The sequence below is a fragment of the Sminthopsis crassicaudata genome, chromosome 6 (assembly GCF_048593235.1).
Source record: "Sminthopsis crassicaudata isolate SCR6 chromosome 6, ASM4859323v1, whole genome shotgun sequence".
NCBI lineage: Eukaryota > Metazoa > Chordata > Mammalia > Dasyuromorphia > Dasyuridae > Sminthopsis > Sminthopsis crassicaudata.
The window spans coordinates 212672805-212686316 of NC_133622.1; positions in this window are offsets into that span (position 1 = coordinate 212672805).

A 13512-nucleotide genomic window follows, 5' to 3' on the forward strand; every position below is an offset into this window, starting at 1 on the left:
GGGAAAAAAACTAGAGTCCTCCAAACAAACATGATAATATAGACTTACTTCTATGGAAAACAGACTAATGTTCTTTATAGTTCTTTTTCAATTCTGAGATTCTACTATTCCTTCTCTAGCTTCTGCCTTCTATCTGAATCCTTGTAGTAACAAAGCACTTTGCATCTCATAGGGCAATCAATTCTAATGTTGGATGGCTGTAATATTTTTTTTATTTGCCTTAAATATTTAAATACCATATCCCTAAGACTTTAAACTATTGGTCATAATCCAACCATTCTGGAGAGCAATTTGGAACTATGCCCAAAAAGTTATCAAACTGTACATACCCTTTGACCCAGCATTGCTGTTATTGGGATTATATCCCAAAGAAATACTAAAGAGCAGAAAGGGACCTGTATGTGCCAAAATGTTTGTGGCAGCTCTTTTTGTTGTAGCTAGAAACTGGAATTTGAATGGATGTCCATCAATTGGAGAATGGTTGGGTAAATTATGGTATATGAAGGTTATGGAATATTATTGTTCTGTAAGAAATGACCAACAGGAGGAATACAGAGAGGCTTGGAGAGACTTGCATCAACTGATGCTGAGTGAAACGAATAGAACCAGAAGATCATTGTATATTTCAACAACAATGCTGTATGAAGATGTATTCTGATGGAAGTGGAAATCTTCAACATAAAGAAGAGCCAACTCACTTCCAGTTGATCAATGATGGACAGAAACAACTATACCCAGAGAAGGAACACTGGGAAGTGAATGTAAATTGTTAGCACTACTGTCTATCTACCCAGGTTACTTATACCTTCAGAATCTAATACTTAATGTGCAACAAGAAAATGGTATTTACACACATATATTGTATCTAGGTTATATTGTAACACATGTAAAATGTATGGGATTGCCTGTCATCGGGGGGAGGGAATGGAGGGAAGGGGGGGATAATTTGGAAAAATGAATACAAGGGATAATGTTATAAAAAATATTACTCATGCATATATACTGTCAAAAAAATTATAAATAAAATAAACTGTTGGTCATATTTTGGACTTCGGGGGGCACAAAGACCAAATATTTTCTGTCTTTTATTTTATAGAAAACATATTTTATATGTTTTATAAGTATATATATATAATATAAGAAAACTTGTTTTTATAAGAATGAATATTATATACAGCCAGGGCCTTGAAACACCTCTTGATGTTAAAAATATTCTCAAAGATCATTAAAAGAGAGAAAAGAACCCACATACGCAAAAATGTTTGTAAATAGTCCTTTTTGTAGTGGCAAAGAACTAGAAATTGAGTGGATGCCCATCAGTTGGAGAATGGCTGAATAAGTTATGGTATATGAATATTATGGAATATTATTGTTCTATAAGAAATGATCAGCAGGATGATTTTAGAAAAACCTGGAAAGACTTACATGAACTAATGCTACATGAAGTAAGTAGAACCAAGAGAACATTATACACAGCAACAAGAAGATTACATGAATGATCATCTCTGATGGATATGGTTCTTTTCAGCAATGAGGCGATTCAGGCCAATTTCAAAACACTTGTGATGGAGCAAGCCATCTGCATCTAGATAGTATTTTCACTTTTTTGTTGTTTGCTTGTTTTTTCTCTTATTATTTTTCCTTTTTGATCTGTTTTTTTTTTCTTGAGTAGCATGATAAATGTGCAAATATATATAGAAGAATGACACATGCTTAATATATATTGGATTACTTGCTGTCTAGAGAAGGAGATGGGGAAAAGGGAGGGAGAAAAGTTTGGAGCACAAGATTTTGCAAGGGTGAATGTTGAAATTATCTTTGCATATATTTTGAAAATCAAAAGCTATTATTTTTTTTAAATATTCTCAAAGACAAGACTAGAGTTTGGCATTAAGAGTAAACTTTTGACCTGACTACTTACATAAAAAAGAATTGTGGTCAAATTCATTGGGCATCCTGTTTTTAATTCTATTATTAGCATGGGAAATGGAAAAAAACATTAGACTTTGGGTTAGGAGATCCTAGACTTTGTCCTCCTGATGACACTAACAGAAAAGCCTTAAATAAGTCACAACTTCTAAGGCTCAGTTTCCTTTTCTGTAAAATGAAAAACTACTACCTTGTACAATTGAGTTTGACATGATCATTGCAAAGATCAAGAGATTAACAAGTATTTAAGAAGCACCTATTATCTCTAAGCATTGGGAATATAAAGAAAAAAAAATTTAAACAATTTCTCTTCCCAAGCTGACACACAGAATTCCCAAGATACAGTGTGAAAAGTACTGTCTAGAAAATCAAAGAACCCATCTTGCCTCAGTCACTTACTATCTCTGTGACTTTAGTTATTTGACCAACCCTTCTCAGACCCTGCTTTTTTTTTCATTTGTAAAAGAAGAGGTTTGGATTGGATTGCCTTTGAGGTCTTTTCCAGCTCTTGATTCATGAACCTAAGATGTAGAGTAAAAATTAAATTATGGTAGGTACATAAAAGCAATATGGTGTGGAAAAGGAGCAAATGAAATCTTGGACACAAAATGCTTTGCAAACTTTAAAATGCTATATAAATGTCAGCTATTATTACATTCCAGGCCAGCACTATCCAGATGGAGACAATGTCAGCAAGTGTCACCTTATGGAGATTGTTCAGTGCCCATCCCATTGCTGTCTTACCTTCCCTGAGTCAAAGAAAATCAGAAAATGTCCATGGAGAAATAACTCTAAGGAAGACATTATATCTGAAAGGATTTCAGCTTTCAAGCAAACAAGGAGATTTTTTTTCTACTTGTCAGGAATGTCTGCTCAGTATAGAATATGAAGTTCAGTCAGTGATGCTTTTGTAGCTTACATCTCAAATTAGCAAAAGAATTTGATGAATATCATTTGATCTGACAAGGCAAAAAATAATTAGGGGAGCTTCCCATTTGAAAGGGGAGGCTCCCATTCCTATCCACTCACCTCCTAGTTCTCCAATTTTATTGTTGATTTGAACAATTTCCTTAAATAGTGACTTTCAAAAACTGGTGATTCTTAGGAGTATCATGCTCCCAATTCTCCTTCATCCCAGAATCCCTTTCAGACTTCAAACTTGCTTCTTCCTTCAAAGTATTTTTGCTCAATAGAGGTGTCAATTATACAAATTTTCAATCCATGATTCTCCTTTACCCAGGCTTCCTGTCAGTCTCAGAAATGATTTTTTTTAAATCAAATTATTTGTTTGTCATTTTGAAAATGGGCACCATACTCTTCATCCCATCCCCATCCCATCCACAGACTATGAATCCCACCCAGTATGTAACAGTCAAAACTGCTGAATAATTTTTAAAATTTTAATATAGTCTAATTTGGAGGCTTTTCAGCAGCAGAAAAAAGAAAGGAATGTAGGGGTCAATAATATCCATCTCCAAATGCTCTTTTAGAAGTTATCAAAACTCTCAGTTACAGTACATCTTCCTGAGAGTGGTCGAGCATTCAAATATATAGTGAAGTAATACAATCATATAAAACTAAAATTTAACTCTTAATAGCTAAAATATAAAGTAATGCAAATTAACAATTTTAGTAGAATAGAAAGACCATATGAAAGAATAGTCCAAATCATTATTAAAAAAAGAAAGGAAAATTAAAACAAATGAATTTGCCTTATATCCATCAAATTGGTAAAGATGAAAAATATATGTAAATGGCTACAGGAAGGCTTGCATATTAATTCACTTGGTAGAGTGATGAATTGGTAGAGCTATGCATTAGTTAAACCATTTTGAAAAATAATTTCAAATTATACTTTTTGAAAAAGGCTATAAATGTATATAAACTTTGATTTGTTAATGCAATTAGTATGTATATAAATCAAAGATGTCAAAGACAGAAGGAAAGGTCCTGTATATCCAAAAATGTCTATATAAGCTCTGGTATATAAAGGACAGGAAGGTGGGAGCAATACATTCTAGACACAAGCAATAAGAAAGTATATTGCCTATAGTAAATTTAAAACCAGCAATAAAATTAATTAAAGGTCAATCTGCTTTTTATTACTGCCATGTGTCTGCAATTCTAAACAACGTTGTTGACAAGGATACTCCTTTTTGTGGATGCCCATCAATTGGCGAATGGCTGAATAAACTGTGGTATATGAATGTTATGGAATATTGTTGTTCTGTAAGAAATGACCAAAGGATGATTTTAGGGAGGGCTGGAGAGACTTACATGAACTGATGCTGAGTGAAGTGAGCAGGACCAGGAGATCGTTATATATTTCAACAACAATACTATATGATGATCAATTCTGATGGGTGTGTCTCTCTTCAAGAATGAGATGAACCAAATCAGTTCCAATTGATCAGTAATGAACAGAACCAGCTACACCCAGAGAAAGAACTATGACTATGACTATGACTGTGAACCACTACATAAAATTCCCAATCCCTCTATTTTTGTCTGCATTTTTTTATTTCCTTCACAGGTTAATTATACTCTATTTCAAAGTCCGATTCTTTTTGTACAGCAAAATAACTATATGGATATGTATGCATATATTGTATTTAATATATACTTTAGCATACTTAACATTTATTGGTCAACCTGCCATCTGGAGGAAGGAGTGGGGGGAAGGAGGGGAAAAATTGGAACAAAAGGCAATTGTCAATGCTGAAAAATTACCCATGCATATATCTTGTAAATACAAAGCTATAATAATAAAACAAAATTCTATAGGTATAAGAAGATCCTAGGAAAGTATATAGGTATCATAGATACACTGTAAATATTGAGAAGGAAAAAAAAAGAATACTCCTCATTGAAAAACTCTTTTGTTGGTCCAAGTTCTAAAAAACTATTGCTTGACCAATGCTAACTCTGTTCTAATGATCAGTACCCATATTCTTTTTGAGGATAACTTCAGAAAAGCTCAGAATCATTGGAGCTTTCTTTAGGTACAATTACTATACCCTAAACCTTCTGGTATTACATATTCCTCTATTTAAAAAATAGGTATAAAATATATAATGATAGTACAGTAGCTGTAAAGAATAAAATAATGTGTTATTTCAATTTTCACACAAGTAATCTTTATCTGAACTGAGTTTTGTTTGAAATTTTGTTTAAAATTTAAAAGAGTGAAATGGAGTGCTAACTGCAAGTTCTAATATTTTTGTTCACTAATGCAAATTTTATTTTACACATGATATATACAATGTAATTAGAATTTTTTTAAAATTAAGGTTTTCTATTTTAAAATTGTAGGTTGTTTTGAAACTAAAGAATGAATAGAAAAAATAAAATACTGCATTGGTGATATGATTTCATAATTATCTAAATTATAATTTTGGAGATATTTCAATTTTACTGAAATTCACTTGGGAAATAGAATTTTTGACAAAATTAATTGTATTAAGATGTCTCCTAGCTATTTTTTCATATCAGTTGATGATCTGAAAGAACTTTTATAAATTAAGAAAAAATATTTTTTTATTATTTTCTTATTTTATAATTATAACTTTTTTGACAGTACATATGCATTATCCCTTGCACTCACTTCTGTTCGACCTTTCTCCTCCCTCCCTTCACCGCCTCCCCTAGATGGCAGGCAGTCTTATACATGTTAAATATGTTATAATATATCCTAGATACAATATATGTGTGCAGAACCGAATTTCTTGTTGCGCAGGAAGAATTTGTTTCAGAAGGTAAAATAACCTGGGAAGAAAAACAAAAATGCAAATAGTTTACAGTCATTTCCCAGTGTTCCTTCTCTGAATGTAGCTTATAAATTAAAATTTTAAAAATGTTCTTCAAGCAACCACAGACTGAGAAATCTAGCTATACTGCCTTTTGAACATGAATATGTTGAGATCAAATTTGATGATATCACTGACAAATTTGAAGATGTCTTAAAAATAGAAAGTGTAATGTTATGATGAAAAAAAAAAATATACACACACACACACACATACACATACACACACACAAATACAAATGGTTTCCCTTTTTAAAAATACATTAATATAATTAAATACTAATTCATTCTTGTTCAGTCATTTGAGTTGTATCCAACTTTTTGTGAACCCTTTTGGGGTTTTCTTGGCAAAAATAGTAACGTGATTTTACATTTCCTTCTCCAGCTTTTTTTACAGATATGAAAGCTGAGAAAAAACAATTTAAGTGATTTTCCCAGGGTTACAGCTAGTAGAAGTCTGAGACTACTTTTGAACTCAAGCCTTCCTGACTCTAGGTCTGGTGGTCTATCAATTGTATTACCTAGATGTCCATTAATTCTTACTTCTTTGTTTTTCTTTTTGATTGATTTTTTTTTGTTTTTTTTACCATCAGTTGCATATATGAAGCTCAATAAATTAACTTTTTCACTGTTCACATTTCTTTTCTGTTCATTATAATTAGTTTTGTTTCATGATTATTACAGAAAATAATTTATTAATTTAAAAAAAGGAAATGTTCAAAATTATTTGCTCTAGGAATTGAATGTGCTAAGTGTGCTACTGTATAGAAGCATTTCATCTAGTATCAAAGAAATGGAAAAAATTTCCTATTTCTAGGGGAATGGTTGAACAAATCATGATATATGAATATGACAACATATTCTTTAGATATATGAAATGATAAACACAAAGAATTCAGAGACACTCAGGAAAACCTATTTCAACTTATATAGAATGAAAGAGCAAAGATGATGACTTACAAATGAGCATAACAGTATAAACAAAAAGAAAAATGAAAGACTTTAGAACTTAGATTAATGTCATGTTCAATCATGATTTTACTTTACTTTTAATGTTTTTTATTTTCAAAAATATATGCATAGTTTTATCATTCACTCTTGCAAAACCTTGCATCCCAAATTTTTTCTTCCTTCCTTCCCTCCCACCCCCTTTCTAGACAGAAAGTAAAACAATATATATTAAACATATGCAGTTCTTTTACACATATTTCCACAATTATTGTATTGCACCAGAAAAATCAGATCAAAAAGGAAAAAAATAAGAAAGAAGCCAAAATGCAAGCAAACAACAAAAGAGGTGAAAATATTATGTTGTGATCCACACTTAGTCCCCTCTCTGAATGCAGATGGCTCTCTAGACAATGAGACCATTGGAACTGGCTTAAATCACCTCACTGTTGAAAAGAGCCATGTCTATAAGAATTGATCATCATATAATCTAGTTGTTGTTTTGTACTAATATTCTCTTGGTTCTATTCACTTCACTTAGCATCAGCTCATGTAAGTCTCTTGAGGCCTTTCTTAAATCATTCTGTTGATCATTTCTTATAGAACAGTAATATTCCATAACATTATATGGCATAATTTTCCAGTCATTCCCCAATTGATAGGCATCCATTCAGTTTCCAGTTCCTTGCCACTACAAAAAGGGCTGATACAAAACAGTTTTACATATGCAGGTCCTTTTCCCTTTTTGTGTCAATCATGATTTTAGAGGATTGATAATAAAGCACGTTTCTCATCTCTCAGGAAAGAGATAATAAACTATAAGTCAAGAACAATGCAGCCATTTCTAAATATGTTTGTTTTGTTTTGCTCTTTACCTACCCATGATGAAGAGGTAATATAAAATAAAAAGTATACATGAAACATTTAAATAGCAAAATGTACAAACTAAAGAATATGGGAGACCAATTAGCAGCTTTTGATCTTCTTATAAGGAGAGTTATAGAAAATTATTCTCATTTTTATATAGAGATAGATATGAAATAGTTGATCCCTTACATTGTATTTAAGTTAATATTTGAATTTTTTCCTAATGGAATAACTTTAAATTAAGGATGACTGATAACATTTAACTTCTTCTATTCCCAGAGGCATTTACTTCGAATTGATCTAATAAAATATAATTGTTTCTTCTCCTGATGGTCACTTTCTAACCATCGATATTTATGGCTTTTTAATGCTTTGACTTCAGGATTTAGCAGACCTCTCAAGCATTGTCTGATTTCTTAGAAATGACTTAGTGCTTATTCTAAGTTTCAGTCCCCAACTGAGTCTTCCAGTCCATCTGAAATTCTAAGATATTTCTTCCAGACTAATATAATTCGTACTCACTTCAATGTCAAATCCTAACCCAACTTGCTCCTCTGCCAACTCTGCCCAATAAGGAGGATAGTGGGGGGCAATTAAGAGTTTGAACATTGTAATGTGGGATGAAACTGTTTCAGTTACATTTGAAGCCAATTCAGAATCTATCTGAAATGTCTGAATAAGAGCTCGATAATCTTGAAGGGAATATGAGGTCAGCTACTTTTGTCACATTTCAAACCACCAAATAAAAGTTTCAGTCAATGTTATTTCATGCTGCAAGGAATATTAACAGACAAAGTCAACTTTCACAAGTGATACATTTGAGAAAGTGAATAAACAATAAGTAGTTATGTGAAATGGAAAAGTTGTTATAAAATATACATTCAGCATCAGCTTAAAATGATAAAAAAACACAAAACTATTACTACAACAGGCCCTCATGATGACCAAGATAATGGATCAATAACTCATCTTCCTTCCTCTCCAGACATCTCTCTTTTGAAATACCTTATTTCTATCAAGTGCACATTACTCTTTTATTTTCACAGGTTCAGAACCTTGTTGCTATTGTTTACTCTTTATTCTCCCTTTCTCCTAGTAGCTATATTTTGCCTAGGGGAAGCAAAAGGACATAATGGAAAGAGTTAGTAGACAAAGAGTTGGTCATGAAGTCAGGAATAATTGCAATCAAATCCTGTGTCAGAAGTTTTGTCATCTTATGTTTCTGAACAAGTCACTTAGCCTGTGTTTATTTCTTTTTCTTCAGCTGCAGAATAAGAATGGTAGGTAATAAGAACATCTACTTAGTACATTTCCTGCAAGGATAAAATGTGAAAATATTTGGAAAACACTTAATACAATGTCTGGTATATAGTGTACTCCATATTAATTCTATTATCATTATTATTGTCATTGGTACCCCATCAAAATCCAACTCTCTTCACCCACACAGCCACCACCCTAGTCTGGGTCCTCATACCACTCATTTAGAATATTCCAATAGCTTATTATCTGGGCTTCCTGCTTCAAATTCCCACTGCATTCTTATGTCAAAGTGATTTTCCTAAAGAAAAGTGACCACTCATCCAAGAAATGATCTCTCAACTCATTATTCAGGTATGATCTCCTCTGATTGGCATGTAAATCCCTTTTCAACCCAATCTTTCCAGTCTTGTTATACTGCATATTCCTTTCACATAGTTCAAAATTTAGTTAAACTAACCTTTTTATTGTTCCTAATACATAACATTCTTGATCCTTTATATATATATATATATAACTAAATTTCATTCTCTTATCATATTTACCTCAGATAATTATTAGTTTCTTTTAAGATTCAGCTTAAGAATGGACAGCTAGATGGTATACTAGATGAGCACCAGCCCTGAAGTCAGGAGAACCCAAGTTTAAATCTGGTCTCAGACACTTAACACTTCCTAGCTGGGTGACCCTGGGCAAGTTATTTAACCCTAACTGCTTCAGAAAAAAATAGAGTCAGCTTAACACTACCTTCATGAAATTATTTCTGAAACTCCCCAGATTCTAGTTGTCTTCCTCAAAAATTAATGTGTAATATATTGTATATAGCTACATACGTATGTTTTGCCTTCCCTCTTCCTAGCTACATAGTTAATGCTGTTGGGCTGAAACTGTCAGATTTATTTTTGTTTCCCAAATAACTAACTCATTACCTGTTGGGTACTTAATAAATGTGCATTGATTGGTTGAATAGGAGAAGAAGATCATGCTGAATTGGTAAAGGAGAAGTTGTACAATGTGTTCAATGCTCTTGAGCTATCTCATGATGAAAAACATCGTTATCCTAATTGAATTCAACAAACATTTATCAATTACCTACTTTGTGTTAAGCACTAGTATTCTCCTGCTGATACTATGTGGCTGTGAATCACAGAACAAACTGCTCTTGAGAAAGTCAAAAATGATAGCAAGCCCAAAGGAAAATAGAAAACTGCAGAATGGGCATAAGTTTACTGCCATGTGTTATCTATGATAAATGTAAAAAAAAAGACATTAAAATTGTCATATTCTGAATAACAACAACAACAGCAAAAAAAAAAAAAAAAAAAGATACAGTACAGCCATGTAGCAAAAATTTCAAACAAATGAATAGTAAACTTGCTACATCTGCATCTCAGCAGTAATTAAATAACAAGAAGGCTTTCAGTACTTTGGAGAGTTCCTCAAAGAAGCTATTATACACAAAGAAACCATGGCCAAGTTGTGAAGAGTCTCATAGAAGAAATAACTTATAATGATGAATTCACAGCACCACGAAAGAAAAAATAGTTAAAGAAATTTACATAAATATTTAATTAATCATCATTAATTAATTGGTTGATTATAGATGATCATTTATTAAGGGCCTGTTAGGTACTAGGCACTCTGCAAGGTGCAAAACAGAGATCTAAATGAAACAATAACAGCTAACATTAACATAGCACCTGCTATGTGCCAGGCACTTTGCTAAGTGCTTTACAATTATTTTATTTGATTCTCACAACAATCCTGGGACATAATTGCTATTATTATTACCATTTTAAAGATGATGAGCCTGAGACAAAAAGAAGTTAAGGGTCTTGCTAGTAAGCAAGTGTCTGAGACCAGAGCTGAACTCATGTCTTCTTGATTCTAAGCCCAGCACTCTATATATTGCACCACCTAGGTGTCCTCAAGGAGGTTACATTCTATAGAAGGAAACAATATATTCATATATAAATATAGACAAAATATGTAGAAAGTGAATCAAAGTAAATGGGGGAGACAACAGTAACTGGAATTGGGGAATTGTGAGAAGCTTCATATCAGACAGGAATTCTTAATCTTTTGGGGACTTAGGCTACTATGTCTCTATAGTAAAATCTATGGATCCCTTTTTAAAATAATATTGGTAAATAAAAAATAAATAATAAAATTATTTTAAAGTAATTATACAAGCATTTTTAAGTTAACACAATACTAGGGACTCCTAATTTAAAAAAAAAAAATTAAATAGCAGAATAAAGAAAACAGTCAAGCTTTCCCAACATCTACCTCAAAACAAATTTTAAATAATGTCTCAAAACAGATTATGGAGTAGCAAAGCAAACAAAAGGTGAGGAATTTTTTCAGATATTTTTTCCAGATCAAAACAATTTAAGAGGTCAGGAGGAGAGATCTATGACATTTTCAGGGGGAAAGGGAGGAGAACTGATTTAGAAACCAAGTGTTAAGCATACCAGTTTCAGGTCCTGGAGATAGATGAAACAGCAGTAACATCAGTACCTTTGGGAGCTTTGAAGTAAGAGATATCTGTAAGGATATCTGGCAACTCAGAAGGAGATCACAGAAGATTGCTGGGCTATCATTGGGTGTAGGACTGGGTGCTGTTTGGCAATTCCATTGTCCATACCTACTTGCAGGTCACAGTTCTAGGATGGAATGAAGCACTATACAAAGGAGCAGGAGCCTTGAGAAAAAGTATTGCTTGCTATCAGGGATGCTGATGAATACTATCACTTGCAGTTAGGATCAGGAGCCCTAAGGATCAGTATTTCTTAAGGATGGATCAGGACCTTTTCCTCAATAAGGACAAGAGTGCATACAAGGAGAGCAGTGACCACACCTCTCCCCAGATCACGCCACCTTGGAAGCCCTGAAAACTTGTGACTATAAAATAAGCAGTGTGAAAAAGGTTGACATTTGTGACATTCCTACCTCAGGAACATAACCCAACTTTAAAATAAAGTTCAAAGTCAAGAAATAGGCTGAAAAAATGAAGAAACAAACAAAAAAAGATAACCTGATCTTAAAAAGTTACTTTGGTAACAGGGGAAATCAAGATAGAAACTCAAAAGAAGATGAAGTCAAAACAGCTTAAAGCCTCAAAGAAGGGGAAAAGGTGAATTGAATAATGCCCAACAATAATTCATGGAATAACTAAAAAATTCTCTTCAAAATCAAATAAATGATGAAGGAAAAATTGTTAAAAGATGTGAGAATGTGATGCAAGAAAATTTTGTAAAGATAAATAAAAAAATAAATAGTAAAAGAGATACAAAAATGCTGAAAAAAATAATAGCTTAGAAAACAGAATTGGTTCAATAGAAAAACAAACACAAAAACCGACAGAAGAATATAATTGCTAAAAAAAATTAGAATTGGGCAAATGGATGATAATGACTTCATGAGAAACCAAGAAATACCAGAACAAAGTCAAAATAATAAAAAAAAGAAAAGAAAAAGTGAAATAGCTCATTGTAAAAATAACTGACCTAGAAAGTAGATTGAGGAAAAATAATTTAAGAATTATTAAACTCTCTGAAAGTCATGATCAAAGAGCCTAGATGTCATACATTAAGAAATTATCAAGGAAAACTGCCCTGATATTCTAGAATAAAAATCACTAATTACCTCCTGAAAGAAAACACAAAATGAAAATTTCCAGGAATAGTTCAGCCAGATTCTAGAATTCCCAATTCAAAGTGAAAATGCTTTTAGAATACAAAAAGAAATTATTCAAATATAGTGGTATCATAGTCAGAATAACACAAGACTTAGTAGCTTCCATATTAAAGAAGAAGATGACTTGAAATATATTCTGGAAGGCAAAGGAACTAGGATTATAAGCAAGAATAACCCAGCAAAATAGAGTTTAATTCTTTTTTTTTTTGGGGGGGGGACTGATGTTTAATGAAATGGAAGACTTTTGAGCATTTCTGTTGAAAAGACTACATGAATTTTGGCATTCAAACACAAAACTCGAGAGAAGTATAAAAATGTAAACATGAAAAAAAATCTTAAGAAAGTCTAGTAAGGTTGAACTATTAATATTCCAATATGGGAAGATGATATATGTAACTCCTAGGCAGTCTACAGAGAGGGAATAAGTGTAAATCAGATATGATGGGATGATATCAAAATATGAAGAGGCAAAATAAAGAGATGTACTTGAAAAGAGGGGAGGAAAAAGAAAGAACAGGGAAAATTATCTTACATAAAAATAGTGTGCAAGGAAGAACTTTTACAATGGAGGGGGAAATGGGAGGGCAAGACATAAATTTCACTCTCATCAGAAGTGATTTAAAGAGAGGGAAGAATATATACATATATACTTATATATGTATATAAGTAAACATGCAGAAATATACGTAATACATATACACTCAGTTGAATATAAAAATCTACCTCACCCAGTAGGAAAGTAGAAGGGGAAGGGGATATAAGGAGAGCAGGGCAATAAAAAGGAAGGCAGATTAAGGGAAGCTATGATTAAAAACAAAATAGACTTTTCAGGAGGAGCATAAAAAGAGAGAGAGCAGGATAAACAGTAAAAAAATAGGCTGGAGAAAATCAATAATCATAACTATGAATGGGAATGGGGAGAATTAATCTTTAAAAGCAAATAGTTAAATGAATTAGAAACTACAATCTGACGATCTGTTGTTTATTTTTAAAAATCTGAAAGT